Source organism: Anastrepha obliqua, chromosome 2 (assembly GCF_027943255.1).
Source record: "Anastrepha obliqua isolate idAnaObli1 chromosome 2, idAnaObli1_1.0, whole genome shotgun sequence".
NCBI lineage: Eukaryota > Metazoa > Arthropoda > Insecta > Diptera > Tephritidae > Anastrepha > Anastrepha obliqua.
In genome coordinates, this window is record NC_072893.1 from 16,811,195 (window position 1) to 16,826,560 (window position 15,366).

The 15,366-nt window shown below is 38.3% G+C and overlaps 1 protein-coding gene across 2 annotated transcripts in view; it reads right to left on the reverse strand.

Moving 5' to 3' along the window:
- The window catches only part of LOC129239667 (integrin beta-PS), a 35,748-nt gene extending 20,382 nt beyond the window's left edge, over nucleotides 1-15,366 (reverse strand). For both annotated transcript variants that reach the window (XM_054875346.1, XM_054875345.1), the window contains exon 1: nucleotides 15,212-15,366. The gene's annotated coding sequence lies outside the window, so the exon portion shown is untranslated. The remainder of the gene's footprint in view (nucleotides 1-15,211) is intronic.

Genomic DNA, 15,366 nt, shown 5'->3' on the forward strand with positions numbered 1-15,366 from the left:
AAATGTGTATTTGTATTTTCGATTTCTAGTTGCTTTTGCCATAATAGCATAAATATTCTCCACAAATATTTGGGTAATGCTGCTGAAATGACTGACCTTGGGCGGATATATTATCGACTATCGTGGGAACGATTTTCAGTCATTATTTGTGGTATGTGAATCATCGACGATGAAGCTGCAGCCCTTTTCAAACGATAACAAAGCCAGAACCGACGATGCCCCTTCTTTGATAGACTGTTTACTAGACAGGGCTAGTTTACTGGGGCGGCAGCCTTGGTCGGGAAAAACCCAAGTCGTTCTGGTAACGTAGAACCGGCTGCCATGTGAAGGCACCCTGCACGACACTAACCACCTTTTTACATGCCCTTTAAAACCCACTCATCTAACACCCCTCTCCCTCTGGACCCAACCCGTCGAAACAGCTTGTTTCCTGGGCCTACCTTTAGATGAGCCTGACGAAGACGACAGGTGATATACTCTACACTGACAGGGCTTCTCTTATTGCTACAACAGCAACAACATGGTCCTTCTTTCATGGAACTGGAAGTACACTATGAGCTGCTATCACCAATCCAAATGATTGGCCTCGATAACTACTCTTTCAAAATGATTGAAGCAAATAGGTTAAGAGAAGATTGAATTTGAGTAGAAGATATAAGACGCATTGTCTTGGACATTGTTGTACGCCGATGATGTCGCGTTACTATCTGACAATGCTAATGCTTTACAAAATAAATTGTCACAGTGGGCTGAAGTCTTGAAATGGCTTAAATTGCAGAAAACAGAGCGCGTCGCTTTGGCTTTTAATGATAACCTGATTCCGAAATGTCACATCGATGCTGAAACGGTATCCACGTCTGAGAGTTTCAAATATCTTGGCTTCATTGTAAGAATACTTGGCAAAGCAGGTAAGCCGGTTGGCAAAGTTGGCGCGCAGTGTCAGGAGTCTTGTGTGACAAAGAGATGGCGATAAAGTTAAAAGACAAAATTTATACAGGGTTTGATTGAAAAGTAATGAGCCTTATTTTTTTAAGCAGTTTTATTAAACCTTTTGGCTTATATAACTAATATTCTTCAATATAGGACCCAGTTTTTTGGATCGCCTCAATGGAGTCGAAACGCCTCCCCTTTAGCTTTCTTTTCCCGCACATTGTAATAAGTTAAATTTAACTCTTCACTGATCTCACGTAGGCTAGCACGACGGTCATTGTTCAAAAATTCACGAAACCGGTTCACATCTTCGTCTGTTTGCGTCGTCGAAGGCCTTCCAGATCGCTATTCGTCTTCGACGTCCTCCCGGCCTTCCTTGAACGACTTATGCCACCGTTTTACCTGGGCACTGGACAGAGATTGGTCCCCGTAGGCCTCCTTGAGTAGACCAATGGTTTCGGTACTCGTTTTGTTTAGCTTTACGCAAAATTTGATCGAGTAACGTTGCTCAAACGATCGCTGCATTTTCGCCACTGCAAAATCCTAACACACTTTTAAAACAGCTTTCACGCGCGGAGCGATGTTGACTGCACCGCTGTTGCCTGCGAACTGGGACAGGTTTCTAGTGGAAGGGGAAGGTTCAACGATCATTTTCCCCAACCAGCCGATTCGGTTGATCGCTTGGCAGACGTTCCGCGCGGGAAGGCTCATTACTATTCAATCAAACCCTGTAAAGTTGTGGTTAGACCTGCAATGGCGCATGCCTCAGAATGTTGGTCGCGGCCTGCCAACCAGGAACAAAGAATCCATGTGGCGGAGATAAGAATACTGCGATGGGCAACGGGCGTAACAAAACTGGATAAGATAAGCAATAAACACATCAGAGGTAGCTGTCATGTGGCGCCAATAATTGAGAAATTGAGAGAAAGTCGCTTGCGCTGGTAGGGGCACATCATGAGAAGGCCGGAACAAGGACAAGGGAACATGGCGAGGGCATAGAAGATGATTAATTTTGCTCAAACTTACTACCGAACTTTTTAGATCACTCAAAACATGTTATACGAGGGTTGCGTTTTATATTTTGTGGCTCTGCAACTCTACATGTGAAATGAACTGTAATTCGATATTTTTATCGAAAACTTTGGTATTTTTTAGCATTTACTTGCATTTAACGTTTTCACTTACGACTTTTATTTTTTTTTCAGCGAATTGAAAAATTCATCTCGCCCAAAAGACGAAGTTAACTCGATGATTTTTTTTATTTATTTTTTTTTCGATTTTCGACTTAGAGGACTTGGACTGGTCAACTTGAATTGAATTTGAATTTGAAGAGGTCGAGCCAAGGAGCACCAGGAGATTTGGTGGCTCCTAAAACACTCAGGCTAAAAAGCCCATTGTATTTAAAGCTCTGGAAAGGGGGTAGATAGTCAAGGAGGGAGGGAGAAAAGTATCAGAGAAAGAGATAGGAAAGAATAGAGACAGAGATAGAGATAGTTAGCCCTGTAAGAATTTTCCAGATTCTTTGGCGAATCTGTAAATATCCTCCAGTTTTAGAGAACGAATATCACTCATTCCCATGACATCGGAGCCCAATACCCGTAGTCGCGCTCTAGCAAAGGCAGGACACTCACAGAGAAAGTGCTCAGTGCTATCCGCCTCCTCCAAGCAGGACAGGCATACCGGGTCCTCGATGATTCCAATGGTGGTCATATGCTGACCCCATGGGTTGTGTCCCGTAATGATGCCGACCATCAACCGAATGTCTTTCCTTCTAAGTTTTAGTAGAAAGTTTGACAGTTTTCTGTTCGGACTTGTCACAAAACACTTTGCAGTTCTGCAGCGTTCTAGACCGGACCATCGCTCTTTATGTAGATTGCCTACATAGTCGTTGATCCAATTCTTGATTCCTGCGGGACTGATTCCGATTATTGGCTCTGGCCCCTGTGGGGGCACCGCTGATCCACGGTTGGCCAATTCGTCGGCAATTTCGTTTCCTTGAACACCGGAGTGTCCTGGAACCCATATAAGTACAAGCCTGTTTTGTCTTGCGACAGAATTAAGCTTCTTCTTACATTCTTGAACAATCTTTGAGGTTTGCTTCGCGTTCTCCAGGGCCTTCAATGCAGCCTGACTGTCACTGAAGACTCCAATCTGTTTCCCGCTCCATCTCCTCTCGATTATCCATTCGGCTACTTTTAGGATGGCAAAAACTTCTGTTTGAAAAACAGTTGCCATTCCCCCCATAGCATAGTGATACTTATAACTGTCGTTTAAGTACCATCCGGCTCCAGACCCTATTTCAGTCTTGGACCCATCGGTAAAGAAAATATCCGTCAAACCTCCCTGCATGCATTCTGGATTGCTCCATTGCTCACGCAATGGAAATCTGACATCAAATTTCCTTCCGAATGAAACTGTGGGTATCAGGTCATCTTTAGGTGCCAAAAACAGTGGATACTGCTCCGACAGCAACTTAAAGATTTCTCTGTGTCCCGTAGTTCCATCTTCGTGCCAGAAACCATATTTATGGAGTCTACTCATTGCTTTTATTGCTTCCTGTTGTATCTTAAGATCCAGGGAGAGCAAATTAAGCATAGCATTTAGGGCATCACCAGAGGTTGTACTCATGGCACCCGTGATGCATAAACATACACTTCTTTGCAGCCTGTATAGTTCCCGGATTGTGGACTTAACCATGCTCCGTCGCCACCAGACCACAGAAGCGTAAGTGATGATTGGTCTGATAAGTGCGGTGTATATCCATAGGACCACAGCAGGTTTCAGACCCCAAGTTTTGCCAAAGGCTCTACGGCATTGCTGAAAAATCTTCAATGCACGATTCACCTTCAGTGAAACGTGTGTCTCCCAGGTCAGCTTCTTATCCAAGATTACTCCTAGATATTTAACTTCGTTGGAAAGACCAAGTGTCACACCTTTCAGTGTTGGAAGACTAAGTCCATCCAATTTCCGTTTTCTCGTAAACAAGACTATTGTTGTTTTGTTCGGATTAACGGAAAGACCTTGTCTCATGCACCAATCATCGATTTTGTCAAGGACTCTCTGCACTTTCGTGCAAAGCCTCCTTAAGGATTTATCCGATGTTAGCGCACAGACGTCGTCCGCATATGCTTGGACGTGAAAGCCGAGTTCCTGCATCTCCGCTAATAGGGAGTCTACGACGAAGCACCACAGCAGCGGAGAAAGAACACCCCCTTGGGGACATCCTTGCTTGACTGGTCAACTTACTTCCACTTCTACTTCAACTGATAACGCAAGATCGTTATTTTATTGCGAGTATCGCGAGATAGAGGCATTCTTTTGCATTAGTGGAGCCAGCAAGAACATCGTGTAGATTGATGTAAAGAAATGTTGAAGAAATTCAGCCGCAGCGATTCAAAGCACGTGTATGACATCGTAAGAAGGGGATCTATGTATGTACATATATAAGCCGGAAACAAAACAGCAGTCGATAGTATGGTTGGTGGAAAAAGAGCTTAATCCAACAGAAGTTCTTCGGAAGAGATACTTCGAAGGAAATGGTCGCCTGTTTTGTGGAAAAACTGCCTATATCGCAACTCGACTACTAGACAAACTTAAAAGAGTCAATTCTGAGTGATACACAACCATTTGTTTGCCAGAAGTTTTCGGAGAGTTAAGGGATTAGGGGTAGTCAGGTCCGAAAAAATGATGATTTTCAATAATTTTTTTTGCTAGTCAATTGCTTTAGTTTAATAGATAATCTTGTGCTTGTTCGAAGCTTTTTTTTCAAAATTAGCAATATGGCGGCCTCAGGAAATATTTTTCACATTTTCGAGTAAAAACCGGCAAAAAAAATCGAAATTTTTGAAAAAAAAAATTTTCGATCAGGCACGAGTTTTTGAAGTGACGATGGACGTGCGAGAATGGAGAGTAAATTTTCAAGGCCATGCAACGTTTTGGGCATTTTCGTTCCGCGAGAGAGAAGAAAGATATAACGCAGAGGAAAAGGAGAGAGAGAGCTATATTTTATATATCTTAGATACACTTTAGGCTACTTTTGTAGTGAGAAATAACACTGCCTACTTTTTGGCGCTTGTTTGTTGGTGCAAACTTGTAGGAAATATATTTTTGATGCCTACTTTTGGCGTTATATTTCCTTGGTGTCTATTGTTTGGGGCGTTTTTCGGTCGCAGTTTTTTGGTGCCTAATTTTTGGCGCTATTTCCGTTTCCTGGCTTGTGTGTACTATAAAGTGCTATCCATTTCGGCGTCGGATTTATTGGTATTGCCTTGCGGTAATTTGTGCCGTTGCTGCGGTCCTGAGTGCGAGTGATAAACGCTCGGAGTAGGGCGCGTTGTTGCCACGGTTTTTGTCCGGCGTTTACCTACACCGGTCGACCCTTCTCCGTTTTTTGTAAATTTTGTCTATTCTCTGCAAATGTTGTGAATTTATTTAGATATATATCCTTTCTCTCTCTCTCTCTCTCTCTCTCTCCGGTCTCTCTCTCTCCCTCCGGTCTCTCTCTCTCTCTCCGGTCTCTCCCTCTTTCTTTGTCTGCCTTGAAAGTTTCACTTCTGTTATGTGTACTACGCTACACGCACGTTTTTTTATGTTTTACAAAAGTAAAATGAATTTTATTGAAATCGGTTGAGCGGTTTTTAAATTACAGTGATCACCAGTTCAAAAAACATAGTTTTGAGAAAAAGGCTTTTAAAGTTTTGCTATCGGCTCCGGAGCGCCCTTTGTTAATTGTCGAATATCTCGAACAATACTTGTCGGATTCACACAACTTATCACACACTATTTTTAAGATATTATACTTTAAGAAAATGCAAAAAAAAATATTTTTTTTTTTTAATTCCGACTATCCCTAAACCCTTAAAAGAGTCAATTCTGAGTGGTATACAACCATTTGTTTACCAGAATTTTTCGAGGAATTAAGAAAAGTCAACCATCCCCAACTTATCGGCCCACACAAAAGAGTTTTTGAGCACTCAAAATATTAAGTTAATGTTTTATCCGCCTTACAGCCCTGATTTAGCATCTAATGACTTCTTTCTTTAACGAACATCTCAATTAAAATGCGAGGTCAACGTTGAAAATTAGTTCAAGCGATGTGTTTTGACTTTCAAGGAAAATACTTTGAAATGCAATGAAGCCATTTTTATTATCATTTTACTGTGTTCTCTTTAATGAGCGTAAAATATAAAAGACAACCTTTGTTGTTGTTGTTGTTGTAGCATGCCCAAACCCCATACATGGACAGGAAATGATGCTGGGGTGACAAGTCCTTGGCCGGATATAAATCCGGGTCATTTCGGTAACGTAGAACCGACTGTCGTAGACAATAACCCTGATATTCCTGTAGGGTAGCACAATAGCAACTTGAGAGTTAATTTTATGGTAAAATGCTGCAATGATTCATTACGCAGCTATACCCAAAATGTACTCTTTTTTGCATAAAATTTAATTGACTGCGTCGATCAGGTGCTCCAGGTTATTTGAGTCAACAAATTTTCAATCGCATATGTATTTCATTTTGAATTACTTTTTTTATTGTGGTACTTTAACTATCCCTTTATAACTGTTGTTCTAACTCGTTTCACTAGAATACCAATTAGTAAACGCCACCAATTGACTGTGAGGTGAAAACGAGAAGTCAGCATCTAAAATTAGTAAAATGCGCTAGTCAGTAAAAAAGAGAAGTTAACTTCCGAATTGATATGCTCTGAGCTGACGCATAAGTAATTCTTGGTAGATTACAATAATAAAAAAAATTGTTTTATTTACATTCCATACTTTTTTATAAACTGTAAATAAGGGGCAACAAAAGAAATTTAACTGAAACCGAAACCCAGCTGTTTCGCTAAGCCACTAAAAAGGCGAAAATATAAAAATTAATTCGAAATATTCAACATTTCTTACACGCCAAAATTTATAATTGAATTTAAATGCTGCTGTACGCACAGCTGCCGCGCTCAGTACCACCTTAATTTTGTTTTTGCTTTACTGATTTACTTGTATTATTATTGTTTTTTGTTTTTTTTTTGTTTCGTCGCTGACGTTATCCGCCATTGCTGTTGTTGATTTTGTTGAGACACTCAGCACAATTTCATATGAATCAAATTGTGAGCCAAAAGTGACTCATCTGCCATGGACACCGCCGCCAACGAACGAAATGAGAGGTAGTGGCTAAGAAAATGAAATCACAAAAAACGTAAAAAAAGCCATAAAACCATACATAAGAACAATCTTATACACATCCATATGTATATTCAAATATATACCTACACGCATGCCATATATACAGTAAAGGGGAAATAAAGAGAAGAAATTACGGAAGACGAATAAATAAACTTACATACAGAAGATTTATAAATGCATGCCTATGTATGTATTATATGTGTAGAGGAAAGTAAATGTGCTCTCATAGTACATATATTTAAGTTTACAGCGATTACGAAAGCCCCGGCGTGATAAGGACGCCGAAAAGTGTGAGGACTAACAATCAGCTTGTGAGGATTGTTGTTGTTGTGGAAGTGTGCTAATGCAACTTAAATGGATTTTCAATTAAGTAAATGGAGGACGGAGCAACGAGGTAGCGGATAAGTTCATCTAAATAAGGGTAGGCCAACATTCGACAAATTGGTGTAGAAACAAAGGAAGTGTGGAATGTGGTAGGGCGCCTATTGACGCCAATCAGCGGCTGACAATAAAATGACGAGGACAAGCTGCATGGGTAGAACGAAATGTTTATTATTTTTGTGAGGCTTGATGGGAAGAAACTATTTTTTACGTGAAGTTGTAATTTGATGTTAAGTAAACAAGAAGTTGTTACTTGATGCTACAAGAAGACCATAACCGTCTGGTGGAAAGTTGGAATCGCGATTTTTCGGCATTAAAAATGCAAAATTAAAATATTTCTTTAATTATAAAAGTATTCATATACGCAAAATTCATATTACAAAATGTCTGCAGTAGCAAATATTGTTCGGATATGAAACCGATTCGCTTCTTTAACGTTTACGCTATTCATAATGTGAACTACAACACATGGGCTGAAACGTCGCTGGCCTAACACATATAGTAGTCCGTAAGCCAGCGACAGATTTTCACGACCAATTTCCTCTCAGTCGATAATTGGTAAAATGACTCAAATAGTTGCATTATGAAGCATTGTGAACGTCAGCTGCGGCTCCGAGGGTGGGTTGAGCAGTTATAGCCACCCTCGCACGTAAAAAAAAAAAATATTTTTAGTCATTTCCTCCCGATTAAAACATTGATCAAATTAAAGTTAGACTAATATTTTGAAGAAATAAAATTGTCAGCTGATTATAAAGTGGTGGATTATACGTCAGCTGGTCACACAAATATGAAAAAAAAAAATATTTTTTCAGTGATTTCCTCCCAAACGAGAATTTATCAGATGATAGTTTATGTATTGTTTTTAATAAATAAATAAGTCAGCTGGCTATATGTAGGTGGAATGTGCGTCAGCTGATGCCCTGAAGGTGTAACGTAGGAGCTAGTCGAAAACATTTACAGCCTAAGTAAATGTATCAGCTGACGAGTTTTTCCCCAACATACTGCCAGCTGATTTGTTTTATTACTTACTTTATTACTTTTGCTCTGTTTGCACAAATCATTTGCAATAGTTTTTTTGAAATGTTTCCAATTTTTGCAATTTGTGCAAACAGAGCAAAAGTCATTATCATTGCCTTTGATAGATACATTTTCCCATCGATTAAAGACACTGAGCATAAACTCCGAGGTATGGAACAAGTAAACTTCCGTATCGATGGTCCAGATCAAGTGCGAAAAAAAGATTTTTCAATTGAGTTAAAAAATACCAACTTTAAAGAAGCACTTGTACAGTTTTTTATTGAAAATTGGGAAGAAAATTATATGGCACCATATATTAATAATAAAATAATTTATGTCAATGCTGACGATTGTTTTAAGTACGTAGTTGCAGATTCTAAAGTGGTAAAAACGGTAGAAAAAACACTTTCGTGTCCAGCTCACGAAGAAGCCGACACAAAAATAATTTTCCACGTTTGCCAGTTAGATTTTAATGCAAATGTAACGATTCGTTGCTCGGATACTGACGTATTAATAATTATGTTAGCCAATATGGGTAATATTGCAGAAGATATCCAAATTTGTATGGAAGTCGGCGTCGGAAAAAATCAAAGATTTATCAACATAACAAAATTACATAAAGCATTAGGAGTAAATTTAAGTGCAGCGCTTCCTGCATTTTCAATAATGTCAAAATCTGAAGAATTCACTGAATGTTTCATTCAATTGTCACAACCATCTGAGAAGAGACTTGACTTTTTTGGCAAAATACAAGAGTTTGTATGTAATGTATATGGTTTGAAACGATTAAAGTTTATAAATAAGGCGAGAGTAGCATTGTTTCAAAAGACATACAAATTTCTTGATAATGACAATTCGTTTCGATTACCTAAGAAAGGTATTGATGGCTCATCTCTTCCGCCGTGCAAAACGGAATTATATAATCATTTTCTAAGGACGTGTTATATTTCGGAAATTTGGTCTCAAGCACACCTGAAAGTACCAACTGTCAATGAACCTTCTGACTATGGCTGGGTAGAAATAAATAACAGATATGAATTCATGTGGTTTTCTGGTACTCAGTTACCAACATCTATTGATCAAATAACTCAATCAGAAGAAGGTAAGAATTTTTTTTTAATTTTATTTTTTTTTAAACATGTATCCTAAATTATTTTTTGTATTTTTAAACAGATGACGATAATGAAGACATGGTGGAAAACAGCTCTGACAGCGACTCTGACAGTGAGTCAGAAAGAGAAGAAAGTGAGATGAGCAGAAGCGAAAATGAAAATGATTAAATTACCAAACATAATTAAATAACTTTTTGTATTAAATCTTAAACATTATTAATTTAAGTACTGAAAAATTATAAATTAGTTGATTTGCTTAACAAAATATTTATTTATAATATTTCTATTCTTAAGAATCGGAAAGTTCCCATAAAAAATTTGATTTAATCGAAACATTGCCATAAAATTATACATTTCAGCTTGCACATTAAATGTAATGTTGAATAACTTCAAGTACGTCATTTCCTCCCGAAAAAAAATGTTTGTGCGGATTGTTGAAATGGTCCTGTAAGTAATAAAACAAATCAGCTGGCAGTATGTTGGGGGAAAACTCGTCAGCTGATACATTTACTTAGGCTGTAACTGTTTTCGACTAGCTCCTACGTTACACCTTCAGGGCATCAGCTGACGCACATTCCACCTACATATAGCCAGCTGACTTATTTATTTATTAAAAACAATACATAAACTATCATCTGATAAATTCTCGTTTGGGAGGAAATCACTGAAAAAAAATTTTTTTTTTCATATTTGTGTGACCAGCTGACGTATAATCCACCACTTTATAATCAGCTGACAATTTTATTTCTTCAAAATATTAGTCTAACTTTAATTTGATCAATGTTTTAATCGGGAGGAAATGACTAAAAATAATTTTTTTTTTTACGTGCGAGGGTGGCTATAACTGCTCAACCCACCCTCGGAGCCGCAGCTGACGTTCACAATGCTTCATAATGCAACTATCTGAGTCATTTTACCAATTATCGACTGAGAGGAAATGACTGACAAAAATTAGCACCTGGCTCACGGACTATAGTGACTCACAGCTTATTTGATGCAAGTAATACTTTTTTAGAAAAAAGAAAATGACTCGATGTTTATTAAACTCGTTCTGGAATTCCGTTGTTTTTGCGGATGAAAGCAAATTTAACCTTCTCAGATCTGATAGGAAGTTCTGCGTTTGGAGAAAACCAAACACCGCGATTCAACTATGTAATTTGAGCTCTACAGTTACACACGGCGGGCGCAATGTGATGGTATGGGGTTGCATGTCCTATATGGGCATCGGAAATTTAATATTTATCGAAGGAAACATGAATAAAGAGATGTATCTGGATCTGCTAAAAGATAATTTAGTACAAAGTGCGGACAAAAAGGGCCTTAGGGATTCGTTTAGGTTCTACCAAGACAACGATACCAAGCATGCGTCTGGTATTGTAAAAACTTTGCTTATCTGAAACTGCCCACATGTAGTACAGACACCTGCACAGAATCTTGATCGAACGTTATTGAGAATTTTTGGGGTCAGTGCTGGAAAATAAAATAAGAAACCACAAAATTTCGAATGCTTCTGATCTGCAGCGGGTACTACAGGAACAATGGGATAAAATTAGCTCGGATTATACAGCAAAACTTGTAGAATCTATGAATTCCCGATTAAAGGCTGTTCTGAATCAAAAGCGTTACCCCACTAAGTATTAGCCGTGATCATGAAATCGAAATATTAATGTGTTTATGTTTTTTGAATACTTTTAATTTAGTGCATTATTTAAGCTGTGACCTAAAACTGTAACTGCGTTATTTTAATTTGTCATATCTTTCTTATGAAGTAACATTTTTTGTTATTTAATAAAACATTTTATTTAACAAAAAAATATATATAAGATTTTTACTGTATTAGAAATACCATAAAATATATTAATATTTTAATAATTTTTTTTTTGGCTGCATCAAATATGTAAACTGTGAGTCAGTGTAGATGTCCCTAGTTTTATTGCATTCACCTCTTTTTCAGTTAGTAGGTAGCACCAGGAAACATAAAAAATGATCCATAAAAACGATTTGTATGATCGACAAGTGAAGTTGCGTGAGTTAGCTGGCATCGACAAGTTTATATTGCATCATCAAAAATTATCTAATATATAAAACATTTGAAAGCAAATGTTGAAAGTGGGTGCCGCGTTTGCTCACTGTTGACCAAAAACAAGAACGTGTTGATGATTCTGAGCAGGGGCAACTACATGATTTGATCTTCGAATTGCTCCCATATCCGCCGTATTTGGCAGATTTGGCTCCCAGCGACTACTGCCTGTTCACAGACCTAAAAAAAGTGCTCGCCGGTAAGAAATTTCGCTCGAATGAAAAGATTATCGCTGAATTTCAGGTTTATTTTGAGGCGAAATATAAAGCGTTCTACAAAAGTGGTACTGAAATGTTAGAGCGACGCTGGAATGATTGTATTGTTCTTGATGAAAATTACGTTGACGTTATTCTCTGTTAGGTCCTGTACTTTTCAGCCCATGGGCTACATCCTTCAACATTAAGGCAAGCAGTAATTGAAGCTTTTTGAAGACAATCCAGATGGAGTCGTTTTATAATCATGCCGGAGCCAAGCTGCGAAGAATAACATTGTTAGAGTGGTTACCACGTTGGCACTTTAATAAAAACCACTTCGGTAGCTTTAGAGTATTTTTTTCTATCCAGTTTCGTCATGGTCATGACAACCCATAAAACAAGATAATCACATTTCACTACACGGGCGTTGTGGTTATTAGTATCGCGGAGGATTTGACAAGAGATAATTAGTAAGCTGCTACAACTACAACAAAAAAAAAACAAGAGATAATTCAGCTACGGTGCACTTGAGAGGGCTAGTTTACTGGGGCGGCAGCCCTTGGTCGAAGAAAATGCCCGAGTCATTCCGGTAACGAAGAACCGTCTGCCATGGGGACTACAAAACACACGTGCTGGATCGGATTATTACAATTACAACTACAGACAGACATTAAGCGATATTCAACGAAAGATACTTAGCACCTTGCTAAGCTCCCGATCCGGGCGTACAACCACCACCTGTTGCAGAAAAAGAGCCTCGTGAGACCCGCGTAACTTTGGCAAAATTCCATTCTGGATACTGTAGCGTGTTAAACTCCTACCTATCCAGAATAGACTTCGACATACCCAATGTAGGTCCCGCCTGTGAAGGCACTCCGCATGACACTAACCACTTCATCGCATGCTCTATCAAACCTACTCACCTAACACCCCACTCGCTCTGGACCCAATCTGTAGAAACAACGTTTCTGGGCATACCGTTAGAGTTTGACGATCAGTGACTACACCTCACTGGCAGGGCTTAATAAACTGCTTCAACAACAGCAACAAATGATAATTTCAGCTCGACACTTTTTGGAGAAAGTTGTTTTTTTGCTCAGCCAAAAACATATTTCACAGAAATATTTAGAAGATCTTGCTGAAATGAAAGAACTTGTTCTGGATATCTTCAGTGATAATTTCTGAGCTGCTTTCCCTTTATCTTGGCGGTTTCCGGATGACATCAGAAGTCGTCCAGCCTCAATGTTGTCATGTACTGAGACTATGTAATTTCATCCACTTAGATCAACTACTTCCCTTTTGTATAGTAGCTTAGAGACAGAAACAAAGAAGATGTAGTAATCTCGTAAGAGACCCGAGAAACTTGAATTTTTTATTGCTTGGATTGGGATGCCATCTACTTGCATCATAAATTGCTCATTGACCTTCTTCATCCAGGTGGTGAATAGGAGCGCAAGTTATCAAGATAATATTGATGAATCATCAGTTGTTGTTGTTGTAGCATCATAAAAATTCTCCATACATGTACGTGGAATGCTCCTGCAGTGATAGTCCTTGGCCGGATATAAATCCGGGTCTCTCCACTAACGTAGAACTCCACTGCCGTGCCGTCGAACAATCATCAGTGTAAAATATCAGTGAAACTTGTTTTGATTGTTATTGTTGTAACAGCATAAACCTTTCCGATAAATGTTTGAGGAGTGACAGTCCTTGACGGGATATACATAAATCCAGATCGTTCCTGTAACCGACAACTATAGGAATGGTAGGTGGGCGAGATATACCACTGTGCACGAGTAGGGAAACTATACGAAGCTGTCGGACATCCCGTTTTATCTCTCTCTGTTTTCATGTTTGTTCTCAAAAGATTAAGTGCAATTGTATGGCACACAAATTTTCTCAGTACCGGTTTGAGAGCGAGTTTTCGTTGTATTCTAACTGTTTATTACGAATCAATCATATTATTAATTAAATTTTTCCTGCTGAAAGCCTCCGTTGCTAGCGCTGCGTTATCTCTTTGTTTATTTAGCAATTCTATTTAAGCTTTTTTAAAAAAAAAAAAAAAAAAAAAAAAAAAAATTAAATTTTTACTAAACGCAGCAACTCATTTCGAGCTAAACCTAACCATACATACATATGTACATATGTATGCATCTTATGAATGTTTCGTCATACCTACACTCCAGTCACTAACTCATTCGCTGAATTGCACATGACTGGATTGAATCAATGTTGATGACTATATAGGAAGCGCAACAAAGGCATGCACATTTTGGAATGTGATTAATGTAGTTTCACTAAACTAATAGTTCTGATATACTTTATGCCATAGAATTTTATGCCATAGAATTAGCTTTAAAACCCATAGAAAAAATTTAGTCTTTTCTACGCACGAAACATAAATAAACAAAAATTGTAGGCTGGCAGTGAGACTGTCGGTGTTGAAGCTAGTTGGTTGATTCGGCTATATTTAGCCCACGCATCTGCAACAACCAGAGCAACGCCAACACCGAATTCGACAACTTTATAGCAACAGCAGCCAAAGCAAACAACTTTGAAGGTGAAAAGCAGCAACAACACAATTGCGATAAGAGTCGTATAAGCAGCAACTACAAAAAAGCAATAGGGTAGAATCGGTTCGAATGACATGAGTGGAAAAAGCAATAAATCCAAATCGCCAAAAAATTATCCAGAGGGACATATGTAGGTATGTATGTACATACACTCATAGATAAGTTCTCATAAGCAAGCATAGACACCGTAAAATCTCATAGCGATCAGTATACGATCGGTGTGGGCGTATGGTAACTTGTTCGGTGCATACAGGAGCCTCATATTCACATGTACACCAGTTAATATCTAGGAGTAGAGCAGTGGGGAGTGGCTTTGATTTCGAAATACTCCATATTCATATACCTATTCATATTCTTATATACATACATACATACATATATACACCTTCATGCACATAGAAACATTTTTTCTTAGCCCTTTCAAAGGCTGCTGACTAATTGTATTGCATATTTTATCAATTTTTTTTCTTTTCTTCGCAAATCTAGTTTTCGTGGAGCATTGGAGTCACTGGAGTTTATCCGCTATTTGTGTCAACATTCTTTCTTTGTTTTCTCATTTCATATCTGTTTCACTACCACTACCATTTTTTTATTCGTAATTTACCCCTCCAACATTTGATGTTGTGAATCAACACGTCGAATGAATGAAATCATCTTTTCTTTTTTGGTTGTGCACACATATGATCGCTCACTACGCTTCTTACGTAATTTTTCAAGTTTTCTTAATTATTTTTCACTTACACTTCTCTCTAATGTTTAAAATTTAACAATTTTAACACCGTTTTAATATTTTTAAATGGATTTTACTTCCATCAGGGGCGTACTGATATTAAATTTGCTAAACACGAACGCAACAACGTCTAAAATAAACCACACTCGTCGAAATTTTCGAACAA